The 17,746-nt window shown below is 45.0% G+C and overlaps 1 protein-coding gene across 1 annotated transcript in view; it reads right to left on the bottom strand.

Annotated features, from left to right (window-relative positions):
• Nucleotides 1-17,746, bottom strand: part of LOC119964903 (astrotactin-1-like) — a 3,158,558-nt gene that overhangs the window by 1,928,742 nt on the left and 1,212,070 nt on the right.

The raw sequence follows: 17,746 nt of genomic DNA, 5'->3' as shown, positions 1-17,746 counted from the left end.
CAGCTGCAATGATTTCCGCAGTTGACTTTTTCGAGGTTGCATGTACAGACAGGCTGTGAAAATGGAACAGGATAAGGGGAAAGAGTGGTCATTTGCTTCACTTTTGCAGTATTGCAGTGATGGCCCCTGGTAGCCTGGTTAATAACAGCAGTCTGATAATCGGGCTTCTTGGATTCTTCCATCTTCCATAATGCACGCAGTCTCTCTCTGCTACTCTGGAGATGTCTGAAAACAGTTTGAATTTTTCTGCCACATCTTTAGCAGGGAGTATGGCTACCATGTCATGAGACCTGGCTAAACTGCCAAGATATCTTGCAAATAAGGTATGCAGATAATTTAACTTAGCGCTCTGAACTCTTTTCCTACCTGCGGCTTTAGCATTTCTTTTGGCCAGGATGGAATTTATATTCTTAACTTAAAGATTTAAATTGAATTATATTAAAGATTGTCTTTTGTTCTCTTGAAAGATGAACACAATCTGATCCACATATTGGTCTGGTAGCTTGGAGCCATTTTAATATTCATTTTTCTTTATATCAGTTCAATATTTTTTGATGTAACCTTAAAATACTGTTTTTTAAATTGTAAATCCTGACTGCGCAGCATAACACACACTTTCTGATTTGTTTTCTCAAACACAAGCTTTGCTGATGATGTACCTTATTTAAAAACAGCCACTCAATCTCTGGTTTGGTAATTAGATGTGCAAACAGACCAACAACACTTTTGGTTCGGCACCAGTAAAGAAGAGATCCTGGGCCTTAATGTTTGAAAGAGACAAATAGCCCGAAACTACATTGACTTCAGGCAAGCTGTACATCATTTTAAAGATCTCCACCTTGTTTTCAAATCCCTTCATGGCCTTTCCCCATTCTGTGATCTCCTCTAACCCCATAATTCCTTTAATTTCGGACTCTTGAGGATCTAAGAATTTAATTGCTCCACCAAAGATGGCCATGCCTTCAGTTGCCTTGCCCTAAACTCTGCAATACTCACCCTACACCTCTCACCTCTCTACTCCACTCTTTTGAGACAATAATTAAAAAACGAGCTCTCTGGCCAAACATTTAGTCATTTTCCCTTTTATCACCTTCCGTAGATACCGGTGTCAAACTTCAATTTATAATGCTCCAGTAAAGCAGATCGGGACATTTCATTACATTAGAGGTGTTAAATAAGTACATAAGACATTGTTGATCAATCACTATCAATTGACCCATATTGCAAGACAGTATATGTGAAGACACAGATTAGGGCAGGGTTACAGAGTCATCGAGGTCGACAGCACAGAAAAGGCCCTTCGGCCAATTATGCCTGTGCCGGTCAAAAACAATTACCTCAGTATTCTAATCCCATTTTCCAGCACTTGGCCTTGCATGCCTGAGCATCGGAAGTGCACATCTAAATACTTCTTGAATATTATGAGGGTCTCTGCCTCCACCACCCTTTCAGGCAGTCAGTTCCACATTCCCACCACCCTCTGGGTGAAAAAGGTTTTTCGCACATCTCCTCCAAATCTCCTGCCACTGACCTTAAATCTATGCCCCTGGTCATTGATGCATCCGCCAAGGGGAAAAGATTCCCCCTGTCTACTCTATTTATGCCCCACATAATTTTACGCATCACAATCATGTTCCCCCTCAGTTTCCTCTGCTCCAAAGAAAAAAAACCCAGTCTAGCCAATCTCTCTTCATAACTAAAACTCTCCAGCACAGGCAACATCCTTGTAAATCTCCCCTGCACTGCACCCTTTCCAGTGCTATCAGATCCCTGCTGTAATGTGGATTCCAGAACTGCACACAATACCCTTGCTGTGGCCTAACCAACGATTTATGCTATTCCAGCATAACCTCCCTACTCTTAACCTCTGTGCCTCAGTTAATAAAGGCAAGTACACCATATGCCTTCTTTGTCCACCTGCCCTGCTATCTTGGAGCCTACCCACCAAGGTCCCTCTGATCCTTGGTGCTTCATCGTGTATTCCCTTGTCCTGTTTTTCCTGCCCAAGTGCAAATCCTCACACTTATCCAGATTCAATCCCATTTGCCACTGATCAGCCCATCTAACCAGCCCGTCTATATCTTCCTGCAATATAAAGCTATCCTCCTCAGTAATTATCACCCATCAGTTTTTGTATCATCTGTGAATTTACTGATCAATCCTCTTACATTCAAATAAATTATATAAACCACTAACAGCATGGGCCCCAACATTGATCACTCTTTGAACTTGCTGTAATGACCAGTGCGGTTCAGTACATTGCCCACAATTAACATTAAGGCTCACACAAATAATAGCCACTTACAAAACGTCATTGAGTGGTGGTTGGTCTGTATCCAAGATGGTTTGTCTGTTAATCAGGAGAAAGAAATTAGAGTATGAGTGGAAGCTAGCTAGAAAGGTAAAAACAGATATAAGAATTTCTACAGATTTTTAAAAAGGAAAAGTGTGTTGGCCCTCTGGAAAGTGAGAATGAAGAGTTAATAATAGATAATAAAGTAATGGCACATGAAATTAACAAATATTTTGCTTCTATCTTCACTATGGAGCATCAAAAACCATTTCAGTTATAAATCAGGAGGTGGAAAGGAAAAAGGAACTTGGTGACGATACAGTCATTAAGGAAGTGGTACTGTGCAAAATAATGGGCTGACAAGTCTCTAGATCCTGAGATATTCATCCATCAGTCATTAAAGAGATGGTAAGGAGGTAGTAGATGCTTTGGTGTTAACTTTCCAAAACTCGCTAGATTCTGGAAAGGTTCCATCAGACTTGAAAATAACAAATGTAGCTCCACTATTCAAGAAGAGAGGGAGGCAGAAAACAGGAAACTATTTAAGCTAACTAGTTTGACATCTGTTTTGGGGAAGGTGTGAGAATTAATCATTAAAGAGGTTATAGCTGGGTACTTCGAAAAACTCAAGTTAATCAACTTGAAGGAATAACACGCACTGTGGATAAAGAAGACCTGTTGACATACTGTATTTGGAATTCCAGAAGGCATTTGGAAAGGCACCACATTAAAGGTGTCTGTTGAAAATATAAGCTCATGGTGTAGGGTATAACATATAGGGTATAACAGGGGCTGGTTTAGCTCACTGGGCTAAATCGCTGGCTTTTAATGCAGACCAGCAGGCCAGCAGCACGGTTCGATTCCCGTACCAGCCTCCCCGGACAGGCGCCGGAATGTGGTGACTAGGGGCTTTTCACAGTAACTTCATTGAAGCCTACTCGTGACAATAAATGATTTTCATTTCATTTCATTTTCATTAGGATGAGTAGAAGATTGGTTGGCTGGCTGGCAGAAAATAGAGTATGCATAAATGTGTCTTTGTCTGATTTGCCGGATGTCACAAGTGGTGTCCCGCAGGGATCTGTCATGGGGCCTCAATGTTTTACAATTTACATCAATGACTTAGATGAGGGGACTGAAGGTATGGTAGTTAAATCTGCAGATGGCTCAGAGATAGGTAGGAACATATATTGTGAAGAAGTCATAAGGAGGTTGCAGACGGATATAGATAGGTTGAGGGAGTGGGCAAAAATCTAGCAGATGGAGTAAAATGTCAGAAAATGTGAAGTTGTCCACTTTGTCAGGAAGAATAAAAAGAGCAAAATATTACTTAAATGGAGAATGGCTCCACAATTCTGAGGTGCAGAGAGATTTAGGTATTTTCGAGAATGAGTCCCAAGACGTTAACCTGCAGATATACCAAGTAATTAAGAAGACTAATGGAATGCTATCTTTTATGACAAGCAGAATTGAACATAAAGTAAAGATGATCCGCCAGTTACACAGGGTATTGTTGAGGCCACGGGTGCGATTCTCCAGTCTGCCAGCCGCATGTTTCTCGGCTGCGCGCTGTTCGCTGGCAGCGGAATTCTAGCTTCCCGCCAATTATCAATGGGATTTCCCATTGTAACCACCCCGTTGGAAACCCACGGGTGGAAGTTCGCTGACGGTGGGTAAAATGAATCTCAATGACCGGAGATCTCCGGCCCACATGAATACTGGTAGCAGTTTTGGTCCCCTTATTTAAGGAAGGATGTAGATGCATTGGAGGCGGTTCAGAGGAGGTTTACTTGATTGATATCTGGAATGGCGGGCTGTTTTATGAGGAAAGATGAGACAGATTGGGCTTGCTTCCTCTTGGAGTTTAGAAGAGTGAGGGGTAATTTAATTGAAGTATATAAGATCTTGAAAGGTCTTGTCAAGGTGGCTGTGGCAAGGATGTTCCCTACCATCATAGAATCCCTACAGTGCAGAAGGAGCACAGTGAGTCTGCACCAAACCTCTGAACGAGCACCCTACCTAGGACCACTCCCCTGGCTTAATCCCCTAACCCCACCTAACCTGCACCTCCTTGGACTTTGGGAGGAAACCAAAGTATCTGGAGGAAACCCACGCAGAAACAGGGAGAAAGTACAAACTCCACACAGACAGGCACCCAAGGCTGGAATTGAACCTGAGTCCTTGGTGCTGTGAGGCAGCAGTGCTAACCACTGTTGCTGTTGTGGGTGAGTGCAGAAGTAGGGGGCACTGTTTTAAAATGATAGATAATCTTTACAGTACTGAGATGAAGAGAACTGTTTTCTCAGAGGATTGTGTGACGATTGAATTTTTGCCTCAGAAGGCGGTGGAAGAGGGTGTGATCGCTGAATATGTTTAAGGCAGCAGTAGATAGATTCTTGTTAGGAAAGGAAATCAAAGATAATCAGGGTTGATGGGAATGTAGAATTCAAAACACAAATACGTTAGCCATGATTTTGTTGAAAGACAAAACAAGCTCAGAGGGGGCCAAATGGCTACTTCTGCTTCTAAAGAGGACGCAAAACCTTCAGCGGCAATGAAAATTAAGAAAAATTAGCAGAAGGGTGGGAAGTGAAAAGCAAAATCTTCACATGAAGCCTCCAAATAAAGAATATAATTTGAAAACAAAACATCAAGAGTGTGACATTAATTTTTCATTAAAATATATTCAGTCAAACAACTTTAGAAAGCAGATGCTGGTAACCCAAAATAGCATCTTTCACTTGCTTCAATATACTTTAATACCTGGTCAACTTTGGAGTAAATGAGCTAACTGGTAACGATGGCCAGTTTTTGTTATCAGTATAATGCTGAGGCTATTTGCACTCATGGTTTCTAATGTATAAGTGATGCAGCAAATTCAGGCGAGGGTCAGAGGTGTGGTTAAATGTGAATGTCCAAAAATTGTCATCCAAGTTGAGCGCCTCTTCTTTTGTTGTTATGAAGATTGCATCCTGCTCAGTGCCTTGCCGATTGAAATGCAAAAATGTAATGAAGTTGCTGCACTCGTGTGAACTACTGCCACCACAGATATTTAGGGCGAGCAATTACAATTGTAAATACACTTTTGATTTTTTAACGATGGACAATTTACTTTCCTGTGGCTGAAAATGATCTAGTCTCATTCCCTCAGGTTTTGCAGTTTTGGGGAAGATTTTAAACATATCAAATTTGAAATGTACTTTTTTCCTTTCCTTACCTTTCCTTTCAGCCTCACTTTTTCACTGCCTGTTCATCAAATCTTCCTCTTTCTTTGATATTTCTCTACACCCGATTTGACTTTGAATTTGCCATCCATGTTTCATCCATTTTGGGAATCCTGCTGACTATAAGGAGCTAGTTTCCCCCTGTTCACTCAAGTCCCAGTTGCCCTTTTTACTGTCACTCTGCTGTTATTAGCTCTCACTTTCAGCAACTTCCTGGGCAAACATTGGGCGAGATCTTCCAATCAGTGATTGTGTTGCGCGCATCACTGCTGGTTGCAGAAATCGTTGTGCGCTTACCTTATTGCACACTTCCAGCTGGGAATTCTGCCCTCAGTTGGAATAATGAAGCCTTGCTGCAGCCATCCACAGAGAAAACTGAGGAAGTGGAGCAGCAGAGGAGCCACGCTCTTTTTCTTTCACGTCCTCAGCTGCCTTATAGCATTGGCATTTCTAAGGCCGACCTCCGATGGTTTTATGTTGTCTGTGCTTTCTGTGAGTGAGTGAATGCTTGGGTGATTGGGTGAGTGGGTGAATGGATGGGTGCATGCATGAGCGACTGGGTAGGCGAGTCATGTGATGGGAGTGGCTAGTCAAATCGGTGGTGTTGTGGTGTACTGTAAAATGAAATGAAAGTCACCATAGTCCCAGAAAACCACAGGCTGCTCGCCCCATGAGAGCTAACTGGTGGTGATTTAACCTCAGGAGAGGGGCAAGATTGAGAAGGCGGGACCTTCATGCATAACCTCAGCCAGTACAGGAATTGAACCTGCGCTGCTGACATCGCTCTGCATCACAAACCATCTGTGCAGCCAACTGAGCTAACCGACCCCCCCCCCAGATATTGTACATGGACCTTTAAGGAGGTGTATCCTATACACTGTCCATCACAAGACTGGATGTAATGTATAATCCTACGTTCTGTGTCAACAGAACATAGAGCAGTCCTACAGGTCAGATGTGTCTATGAAGCTACAAATCTAGCATAATCATAGCTTCAAGTAGAAAACTGATATTGCTTTACCAATCTTTGATGTGTGATTGGCACATTTTCAAAAAACAGAGTGGCAGTGGTACAAACAGAGTGGGAATGGTGGTAACTGGTGATTTTTGAGGATTTGACTGAGAAATAGACAAGCCTCAACCCTTCAACATGCTGAACTTGTGGGGAAGTGAAACAACTGCCAAGTACTGACAACATTGAAATGTGTAATTGGTTCTGCACCACTGTAAGAATCCTGCAAAGAGTACCTTTGTTCTGGGACATTGCACCTTGTACCAGCCAGCAGGTAAGACCACCAACCTGGGAGAGTGTGAGTAATCTGAGTGTACCCGCTGAAATGGTTAATGCAGGAACAGCCACTAACTAGCTGTCTCTGGGGTGTGCAGAATTAGGCAGAGCTCTACAGACAGACCAATCCATTAATATTTTTTATTATTGTCACAAGTAGGCTTACATTTATACGACAAGGAAGTTATTGTGAAAACACCCTAGTTGCCACACTCCGGCTCCTTTTTGGGGACAGTAAGGGAGAATTCAGACTGTCCAATTCACTTAACAGCACGTCTTTTGGGACTTGTGGGAGGAAACTGGAGCACCCGGAGGAAACCCACGGAGACACGGGTAGAACTTGCAGACTCCACATAGACAGTGACCCAAGACAGGAATCGAGCCCAGGTCCCTGGCACTGTGAAGCAACAGTGATAACCACCATGCTACTGTGTGGCCCATCTAACCTAAATGTTTCTGTAATCTAAGGCTATCCTCCTCACTATTTACCACTCCACCAACTTTTATATCATCTGCGAACTTATTAATCAACCCTCCTACATTCAAGTCTAAATCATTTATATAAACCACAAACAGCAAACGCCACAACCCTGATCCCTGCGGGACTGCACTGGACTTCCAATCAGAAAAACACCTCTCAACCATCACCCTCCGTCTCAGCCCATTCTGGATCCAATTTTTCAAATTTCCTTGGATCCCACTGGCTATCTGTCTCCCATGTGGGACCTTATCAAAAGCCTTGCTGAAGTCCAAGTAGACTGCATCAATTGCACTGCCCTCATCTACACATCTGGTCACATCTTTGAAAAATTCAGTCATGTGCATCAGACATGACCTCCCCTTAACAAAACCATGCTGACTGTCCTTGATTAATCCCTGCCTCTCCAAATGCAGGTCTCTCAGAATGACTTCCAATAGTTTCCCCACCACTATGGTTAGACTGACTGGCCTGTCTTTTCCTAGGTTATTGATTTCTCCCTTCTTGAATAATGGTACCACTTTGGCTATCCTCCTCCAATTCTCCGTCATCTCTCTTGTGACCAGAGAGGAATTGAAAATTATTGTCAGTGCCCATGCTATTTCTTCCCTTACCTCACTCAATAGCCTGGATACATTTTATCCGGTCCTGGGGATTTGTCTACTTTTAAGCCCAGCAGCTGACTCAGAATCTCCTCTCTATCTATGTTAATTTCTTTAATCTTATCACAGTCTTTCTCCCTGATTTCTAGACTCACATTATTCCTCTCACAAGTGAACACTGACACAAAGTATTCACTTAAAACACTACCCACGTCCTCTGGTTCCATGCACAAATTAGCACTATGGTCCTGAATGGGCCCTACCTTTCCCCTAGTTTTCTTTTTACCCTTAACGTAAAGTAAAACAACTTAGATTTTCCTTTATTTTACCTACCGGTATCCTTTCATGTCCCCTTTTTGCTCTCTTAATTTCCTTTTTATGTTTCCCCTTCACATTAGGGGCAGCAGGGTAGCATGGTGGTTAGCATAAATGCTTCACAGCTCCAGGGTCCCAGGTTCGATTCCCGGCTGGGTCACTGTCTGTGTGGAGTCTGCACGTCCTCCCCCTGTGTGCGTGGGTTTCCTCCGGGTGCTCCGGTTTCCTCCCACAGTCCAAAGATGTGCGGGTTAGGTGGATTGGCCATGCTAAATTGCCCGTAGTGTCCTAATAAAAGTAAGGTTAAGGGGGGGTTGTTGGGTTACGGGTATAGGGTGGATACGTGGGTTTGAGTAGGGTGATCATGGCTCGGCACAACATTGAGGGCCGAAGGGCCTGTTCTGTGCTGTACTGTTCTATGTTCTATGTTCTACATTCTATAGTCCTCTAGGACTTCTGCTATTTTGACCCCTCGATGTCTGCCATAAGCCTCCCTTTTTCTCTTTATCAAACGCTGTACATCCCTCGATATCCAGAGTTCACTGGATTTGTTGTCCCATCCTTTTTCTTGATTGGAACATGCTGGTCCTGTACTCTCCCTATTTCCTTTCTGAATGCATCCCACTGTTCTGTCACAGGTTTGAAATGAAATGAAATTTCATTTTTCAGATTTACCTGAAAATATCTGCTCCCAGATCACTGACCAAAACATATTTGATCTTATTAAAATTGACCTTCCCCCCCCCCCCCGTTCAGAACCTTGATTCCAGGCCTATCGTTGTCATTTTCCGTAACAATCTTGAATCTAATGGAGTTATGATCACTGTGTGAAAAATGGTCCCCCATTGGTTGTTCAACAACTTGTCCAACTTCGTTACCAAAAATAAAGTCCAGTGCTGTCCCCCCATCTTAGAGGACCTAATATGTGCTGGCTTAAAAAGTTCTCCTGGGCAGATTTTACAAATTCTGCTCCCTCTAAACCTTTCATGTTATGACGACCTCAGTTAATATTGGGGAAATTAAAATCCCTCACTATCATTAGCCTATTACTTTTACACTTCTCGTAAATTTGCCTACATACCTGCTCTTCTATTTCTCTCAGACTGTGGGGGGGGGGGGCTTATAGAATACTCCAAGCAATGTGATCTCTCCTTTTCAGTTGTTAAGTTCTACCCACATGGCTTAATTTGAAGAGCCGTCTCAGATGTTGTCTTTCCTTACTGCTGTAATTAATTCCCTGATCAAAATTGCGACACAGCATCCTCCTTTATGTCCCTCTCTGTTTCACCTGAAGATTCTGTATTTTAGAATGTTGAGCTGCCAATCCTGCCCCACTCTCAACCAGGTCTCAGTGACAGCAATGACACCATACCCCCGTGTTGTAATTTGTGCCCTCAACTCATCTGTCTTCTTTGTCAAACTCCTTGCATTAAAATAATTATCATCCAATGCAAGGACACCATTCTCAGACTGCTTGTGAGGACATAGGGCAGAATTCTCCGCAAGGCCCGACGCCATCGTGAAACCTGGAGAGGTTCACGACGGCACTAGAAACCTCTCCCAGCCCCCTATTCTCCCCTACCTGGGGGGATAGATGGGCCGTACCGGGAAACTCGGAGGCCGGGCCTTGTCCCAGGCTTCAAGGCCCGGCGTGCCAAGAATGACTCCGCGGCGGCGCCTACTGACGTCAGCCGCGCATGCGTAGGTTGGACAGCTCAAACCTGCGCATGCGCGGTTGCCGTCTTTCCCCTCAGCCGCCCTGCAAGACGTGGCGGCTTGATCTTGCGGGGCGGCGGAGGGGAAAGAGTGCGTCCCCTTGAGAGGCCGGCCCGACGATCGGTGGACACCGATCGCGGGCCAGTCCCCTCCCGAGCACGGTCGTGGTGCTCGATCCCCAATCTGCCCCTTAGGCCCCACACTTACCTGGCGCGCCATGTTCACGACGGCAGTGACCAGTTGTGGTTGCCGCCGTCGTGAACAGGTCGGGAACGGCAGGCCGCTCGGCCCATCCTGGTCGGAGAATCGCGGGCCGCCGTGAAAAACGGCGGCCCGCGTTTCTCCAAGCGTCGTGTCAGAAAACCGGACACGCCATTTTGGGGGGGGTGGGAGAATAGCAGGAGGTGCGGGAGCGGACCTCCCGCTATTCTCCCACCCATCATGGTTGCGGAGAATTGCGGCCATAGTTCCCAGACAGCTTTTCTGCGATGGTGGGATTCTTCGATCCGCCAGCCATGTGTTTCTGAGCCGGGCACCATTCGCTGATGGCATATGTCCATCTTCTTGCCAATTGTCAATGTGATTTTCCATTGTAACCACCCCACACCGCCATGAAACCAGCTGGCGGGAATAAGCTGCCTGCGGGAAAATTAATCGCAACAACCGGAGAATTCCGGCCACTGACTGTAAGGACATCGTTTGCAGGCCACTCTTTGTCACGGTGACTACATGGACACTGTTCCCAGACCGCTTTACTGTGATGTCAACTGCGAGGGCATTTATCCCAGATGGGATTCAGTGTCATGAGAAGCTACAACCAGAAAACAAACAGACACGTATTCCAACAAGAGCGTATACTAAAGGTCACCAAAATAAGATCGATAAAATGACAAGCCAAATTTTGCGATTAGAGGATGAGCATGACCAGAACATCAGAACCCAAACTGAGCAGACTTTCCTTGCAGTGAACATCAAAGAACCTATTGGCACAGTTGTACCATAAGAAGTCTTTGCCACTATGCAGATTATCTGCCCAGGTGCAGCTTGACCAACATGCAAAAATGGATACCATCGATCCCAGTGCAAACATGCTTCCACTTTCACACTGTATATACCCATAGGAGTGCCAAGTGATGGCTCAACCAACCACTGCCAAACTAACCCTGTATATTAGCTCAGAGATTTCATCCCTAGGATCCATTGCATTTGGGACTGGCTCTGAAAGAGATGGGACCTGTAGAGACCAAACAAGTTGAATCCAAACAGAGTCAGGACTGAATGCTTTGCGGACAATTTGCTAGTGCTATTCAGAGGGGCTTTGTACTAACTTGGCGGGTTGTGCAAAGCAGGAGTAAATATCAGTGAGGATTACGAAGCTGCACAGAATACTGGGATAGATATATAGCACAAGAGGAGGAAACAGAAAGTTTTAAGTTGGGGGAGTGCAAGGGAGAAAGTATGGCTCAAAGAAGGCTGTGTGTTGAATATGCCTGAATGCAAGTGTTCAGATAGACAGAAAAGGGTCAGGGAGGGGGAGGGGCGGTGGTTGACAGAAGTGGGGAGCGAAGGTAGTATTGATTAATTATAGCGCTGCAGTGCTGGAAAGAGAGCATAACAAACAAAAAGCTGTAAATATATTGCTCGGTGTAGTCGGCAGGCCACCAACCAGTGTGAAAGATGTGGAAGAATAAATTTGCAAGGAAATTACTGAGAGGTGCAAGAATGATAGAGTAGTTACAATGGGGACATTTGGGAGAGTCAGTGTCAGGACCTTTGCTCTTTATGATATACATTAATGATCTAGACCTTTGTTGTACAGAGGAAATATCAAAATTTATGGATGATATGAAACTTGGAAGCATTGTGAACTGTAAGGAGGATTGTGTGGAACATCATAAAGAAAGTTTAAATGAGCGGACAGGTGGAAGATGAAGCTCAATCGGAGAAAGGTGAAGTGATTCATTTTGGTAGGAAGAACATGGAAAGACATTGTTCAATAAAGGTACAACTCTAAAGGGTGTGTAAAGCAGAGAGATTTTTTTTAAATTTAGAGTACCCAATTTCTTTTCCCAATTAAGGGGAAATTTAGCATTGCCAATCCACCTGCACATCTTTGGGTGTGGGGGTGTGACCCAAGCAGACACGAGGAGAATGGGCAAACTCCACATGACAGTGACCCAGGGCTGGGATAGAACCCAGATCCTCAGCGCCGTGAGGCAGCAGCTCTAACCACTGCGCCACTGTGCCGCCTAAGATTTGGGATTATAGGGCTGGATTCTCCCCTACCCGGCGTGACGGAGGGTCCCGGCGTAGGGGAGTGGCGCCAACCACTCAGGGGTCGGGCCTCCCCAAAGGTGGGGAATTCTCCCCACCTTTGGGGGCTAGCCCCGCGCCAGAGCGGTTGGCACCAGAAGACTGGCGCAAGAAAACGGCGCCCCTGGCAGCGGAGCTGGCCGAAAGGCTTTCGCCGGTCGGCGCATGCGCCGGCAGTGACGTCAGCAGCCAGCTGCCGCTGACGTCACCACGGGCGCATGCGCGATGTGGGTTTCTCTTCCGCTTCCGCCTGGCGGAGGCCGTGGCGGCCGCGGAAGGAGAATGAGTGCACCCAGGGCACTGGCCCGGAGTCTGAGCGGGGGGCCCCGATCGCGGGCCAGGCCACCGTGGGGGCACCCCCCGGGGTTCGATCGCCCCTCGCCCCTCCCCAGGACCCCGGGGCCCGCTCGCGCCGCTGATCCCGCCGTTACAGAGGTGGTTCAAACCTCGGCGGCGGGAGAGGCCTCCCAGCGGCGGGACTTCGGCCCATCCAGGCCGGAGAATCACCGCAGGGGCCTAGCCAATCGGAGTGGTGAGATTCCCGCCACCGCCACTGAATCTCTGCCACAGCGGGGGCGGGATTTCCGGCGGCCCCAGGCGATTCTCCGATCCTGCTGGGGGTCGGAGAATTTCGCCCTATAATGTGTAATTCATTGAAGATGGCACGAGAGGTTGAGAGAGTTGTTATAAAGCAGACAGTAGCCTGGGATTTATTAATAGAGGCATAGAGTACAAGAGCAAGGAGGTGATATTGAGCTGTTGTAAGACAGTAATTCAGCCTCAGCTGGAGTATTGTTTCCAGTTCTGGGTATCACACTTTAGGAAGGCTACAAAGGCATTGGAGAGAGTGCACGAGAATGGGTTCAGGGATGAGGAACTTCAGGTATGACAAGATTAGAGAAGGTTGGACTGTTTTCCTTGGAGTAGAAAAAGGTGAAAGGAGATTTTAGAGAGGTATTCAAAACCATGAGGTGCTGAGATGAAATAGATAGAGAGAAACTGTTCCCACTTCTGAAAGGATGAAGAATGAGAGAGTACAGATTTAAAGCAATTGGCCAAAGGAACAAAAGTGACATGAGGAAAAGCTTTTGCACACAGTGAGTGGTTGGGGTCTGGAATGCACTGTCTGTGAGCATGGTGGAGGCCGATTCAGTCAAAGCATTCAAAAGGGAGTCAGGCGGATATCTGAAAAGAGTGAATATGCAGCATTATGGGGAGAGTGTGGGAGAATGGCACAAGATGAATTGTTCATTTGGAGAGATTGTGCAGGCATGGTGGGCCCAATGGCCTTCTCTGGACTGTGGCAAATCTGTGATTCTAAACAATTCACCTCGCCAGCCCAGATATTTTATACTGTGAACACCACAGGTCCAGTGATTGTACGCCTATGGCCATGCAGGGGCCGAACCTTGGTTACCATCTACAGCATCAACAACCTAATGATGAAGACAATAGAATGCAAGAACGCCCCCTATCACCTCAGTAGCTGACCTAACACCCTTCTACCTGGATGTGTTCAATAGGATTTGAGCTTTCAAGGGTGATGCAGTATTGCATCTATGTGCAGGTCTATTCCACCCATTGATCCACCACATAAGTGCAGTATCCAGAACATGTTGTAAACTGAACTGAATAGGATGAAGAGAGATGACGAGTCCAAAAAGTGCAACACTACACCAATTGGTGTAACTCCATCATATACATTGTCAAGATAGTTCTATACATATCTGCTCAGAAGTAAACCCTCTGAATGCAGCTCTAAACTGATGCCTTGATAATATTCCCATAGTTGAGGCGTTAGCTCCAAGACCAGAATTTTACAGCACCCCCATCGTGGGTTTCCCCAGCGAGCCACTGAAAACTCCGTTCACATTGGTAGAACCAGTGATTCGTGAAGGGCTATAAAATTATGGCACAGGTTTATCAGTACCAAATTCTATTCTAAACACATTGCCAAAAATGGCTGCTGTTGGTGCACTTGGAAAAGGCAGTCCAGGAGCTAACAATGTTCCATACTTCCTTCAGAAGATACTGCTTCTGTTGGTTACCATTTTGGTTTTCCGTAAGCCAGGATATTTTACAACAATTTACATTGGGTCAGGTGTGAGATCACAGGATGTATCTGCATAGCAAATAACATCGCCATTGTTGGCATAACAAAACAGGAGTATAATTAGAATTTGCATCTTGGGATGGAAGCTGCATACAAAGGGAAGGATTCTCTGATTTGAAGACGAAGTGCTGGCGCCAGCATGGGAACAGCGGCGCTTTACGCCCGAAAAAATGGCACAAAAGCTGCACCAATCCTCTGTCTGCTGTCTGGTGGGGGGGGCTAGCAGGCACACAGCGTAAAGCCCCCATCTTTAACTGTGGATGCAACTGGAGAACTGCCGGGCCTGTGGTCCTGCATGCGCACGGCGGTGGCCTATAGGGGCTGCTCCATGCAACATGGCATCGGCCGCGTGCGGACCCGGCCTGCCAAATAATGCCCCTCTTTGGCTAGGCTCGCCATCCCCGGACCAACTCCCACCAGTGACCCCAGCCCCCGCCAAAGCCCCCAGTGCCCACGTATTGGCTCCCACCCAACTGTGGCGGTGCTGAACTCAGTCCGCAGTCGCCCACGCCGAGTTCACGACAATAAATAGCATAAGTGACCCACGCCGTCGGGAACCTGGCCCATTAGGGGAGGGCAGAGTAAGCCATTTTGGAGGGGCCGGGGTATCGCAAAAGGGGCGCCGTCCCCGATTTCGGCACAAATGGGGATTCTTTGGCCGATCGCCGAATGCAATTTCGGCGTCGGAGACCGGAGAATCCCGGCCAAGGTCTTGCATTTAACAGTCAAAATGCAGCAGCAATGTAACACAGCTCAACTTTTTTGGATCCATTTATTTAGTCATATACAAACTAGAAGATGTCAAGTGCAGTGCCCACTCATCAAGAGATAAATGACCTACAACATTTTGTTTGTATAATTTACTTTCTCCTCATACGCCTCATTTTTCACAGAATGCCTGATCACTTTGTGAATTTCTGAAGACAGTCGTACCTCTTGTTTGGCAGGAAGATCACCAATGCGTACTTGATGACCTTAAAAAGTAATTGACCAAAGGACATTAACACTCAGTTTCACAACCTAACCGAAGAAACTACGCTTGAGGTTACTGCATCTCAGAAAGGACATGAAGCGTGGCTGCTCAAGAAAGGGAACCGTATTACTTTTGCCTCCATTAATTCTTTCGAAGCTAATTAATCAAATATTAAACCTTAAACATGAAGACTGGTATTTGGCATCCAGCTGTTCAACACTTCTTTATTTGGGAATAAATTCACCACAGAAACCGATCATCAACCACTCAAAATGATCCAGCACAAACGTTTAATTAGTGGGCCACCAAGCTTAATGCACCAAGTCAAAATAGAAGGCTATAATTGTGTGGCACACTCCAAGCCAAATAGTTCCATGGTCGCATCTGATATTTTGAGCCATTTACCTATCCTGTCAAAAGCTGCAGACATCTTTTAGGATCTGCAAGCAGATCTCATGGATACTGAAATAGAACATTTTCTATGTTTTGTTGTGGTTTGGGAAATATCTAATGATACATCAATTATGGAAGACAGTGATTGGTTGGTGGATGGTCAAAATCCTTTCAGGATATTCCAGAAATAATAAGACCATTTTGGCCTTACAGAGATGAGCTTCATGAAAAAAACAGCTTATCCTCCAATAGTTTCCCAAGAGCACTTGGGAATTGATCAAATCAGGTTTGCCATAGAGATAGTATATTGCCCAGGAATCCACCAAGACCTTGAAAAGGCAACGAGGGATACAAGGCATGTCAAACAATGGTGCCTAGCAACCAAACCTACGACAGTCTCAAATCAGATTTGTCAGAACTAAGTCAAATAAGTAAATCTCAACATAATTCAATGCCTTATAAATTAATTACTTTGTGCAACAGCATGTTCAAACACAATATTATTTTCTTCAGATACAATGTAAATAGTTTTTGATTTGTTAAGGATGAAACTTTCATTTGGAAGAAAGGAGAATTTTGTGATAGTATCTTTAATGGGCATATATAAAAATGCTGTTCATCACTACCAACTGTGAGACAGGGTATAATCTATAATCCCATGTGTCATGTAGACAGCTCAGGTCAGACACATTTACATGGATCCCAGTTACCATTGGCTGTATATAGTCTTACCCTCAAATAACCTTATTATTTCAAAATTCCTTGTTGCATGTTTGGTATATTTTCGGGGTTGGGCGTGAAGTGGATAGTTGGGTTGCATTGGGATGGGATGGGCAGTTGTGTCAGGAGAGTGGGTATTTGGGTAAGGGGGCTTGGAAGTATGTGCCGGTGTATGCACGGGAGGTAATAGATTTGGTTGCACTATTCATCACTGAGTTAAACCTAAGATTAAACAACATAACAATCCTAGTGTGAGTATCCAGATAAGTATGTGTTTCTAGTCCAATTTCTGATGACTGAGGAGCCATTTGCCGAATTCCCAGGCAGCACAATTCAGCTCATCAGAAGTTTCAACTTCTCAGGCAATTATTAACTTTCTGTGCATCACTGCTCCCTAGACTGGAATATATATTTTCTTTCATGGGCATCGCTGGCAAAGCCAACATTTGTTGCCCATTCCTAATTACCCTTGAAATGATACAAGCTCAGTAAACTTATTAATGAGTCATTTAAAAAAGGCCGATTTCCACACATCAGCTTGTTTTCATAATTCTGGAGACTGGCGGGATAATGTCCTCCTGCTGACCCAATGTCATCATGCCTGATTTTACTTTGGCGTTGGGATGAAGGTGGGGCCGCCGATATAATTGAGCTCCATGTTTTTCTCTGAAGTGCTGTTTTTAAATTAATAGCATATGACAGTGAGATATGTTTTATATTTCTATTGTGTATACATCAGACAAAGTCAGCTGGTCATTATCAGTTCCGTATCTTAATTTACAAAGACAGAGCTCAATATGTTCATCTCTGTGATGGCTGTCGTATTCTCTTGATTTTCATGTGGCATGGTTGTGGGGTGAAATTCTCGTTGTTTGTCAGTCATCATTATTCTTGTATCTGGAGTCAATACTCCAGCACCGATTGCCCAAGGAGAGATCCAATCAATATAGTTAGAAACAGACATGTATCCAGCAATGTGTCCTTAAATCAAGAATTGAGAACTAGAGCACAAGCTTAGATAACTTTGTTTACAAGCGCTTTATGAGCGAATGGAGGTTGGACAAGAGAAAGCAATGTTTTTCACAAAGATTTTTATTTGTGTTCAATATCCAGTTCCAATTGTCTGCTCAAAGCACTGTCAAATGTGCCCGCATATCTCTAGTGTCTAGGTAATAGAGATGTGGACATTGGTGGAGGTGAAAATAGCATTGATCGCCAGATGGTATCTAGGGACTGAGAAAGTGGTAATCTTGTCTCCTGCAGAACAAATTCTGTTTTTCTCTGCTCCGACAAGTGATGCCAGTCAATGCACAGAGGT

Source organism: Scyliorhinus canicula, chromosome 4 (assembly GCF_902713615.1).
Source record: "Scyliorhinus canicula chromosome 4, sScyCan1.1, whole genome shotgun sequence".
NCBI lineage: Eukaryota > Metazoa > Chordata > Chondrichthyes > Carcharhiniformes > Scyliorhinidae > Scyliorhinus > Scyliorhinus canicula.
Note: the sequence above shows the minus strand (reverse complement) of the source record. Positions and strands in the feature narration are given on the sequence as shown.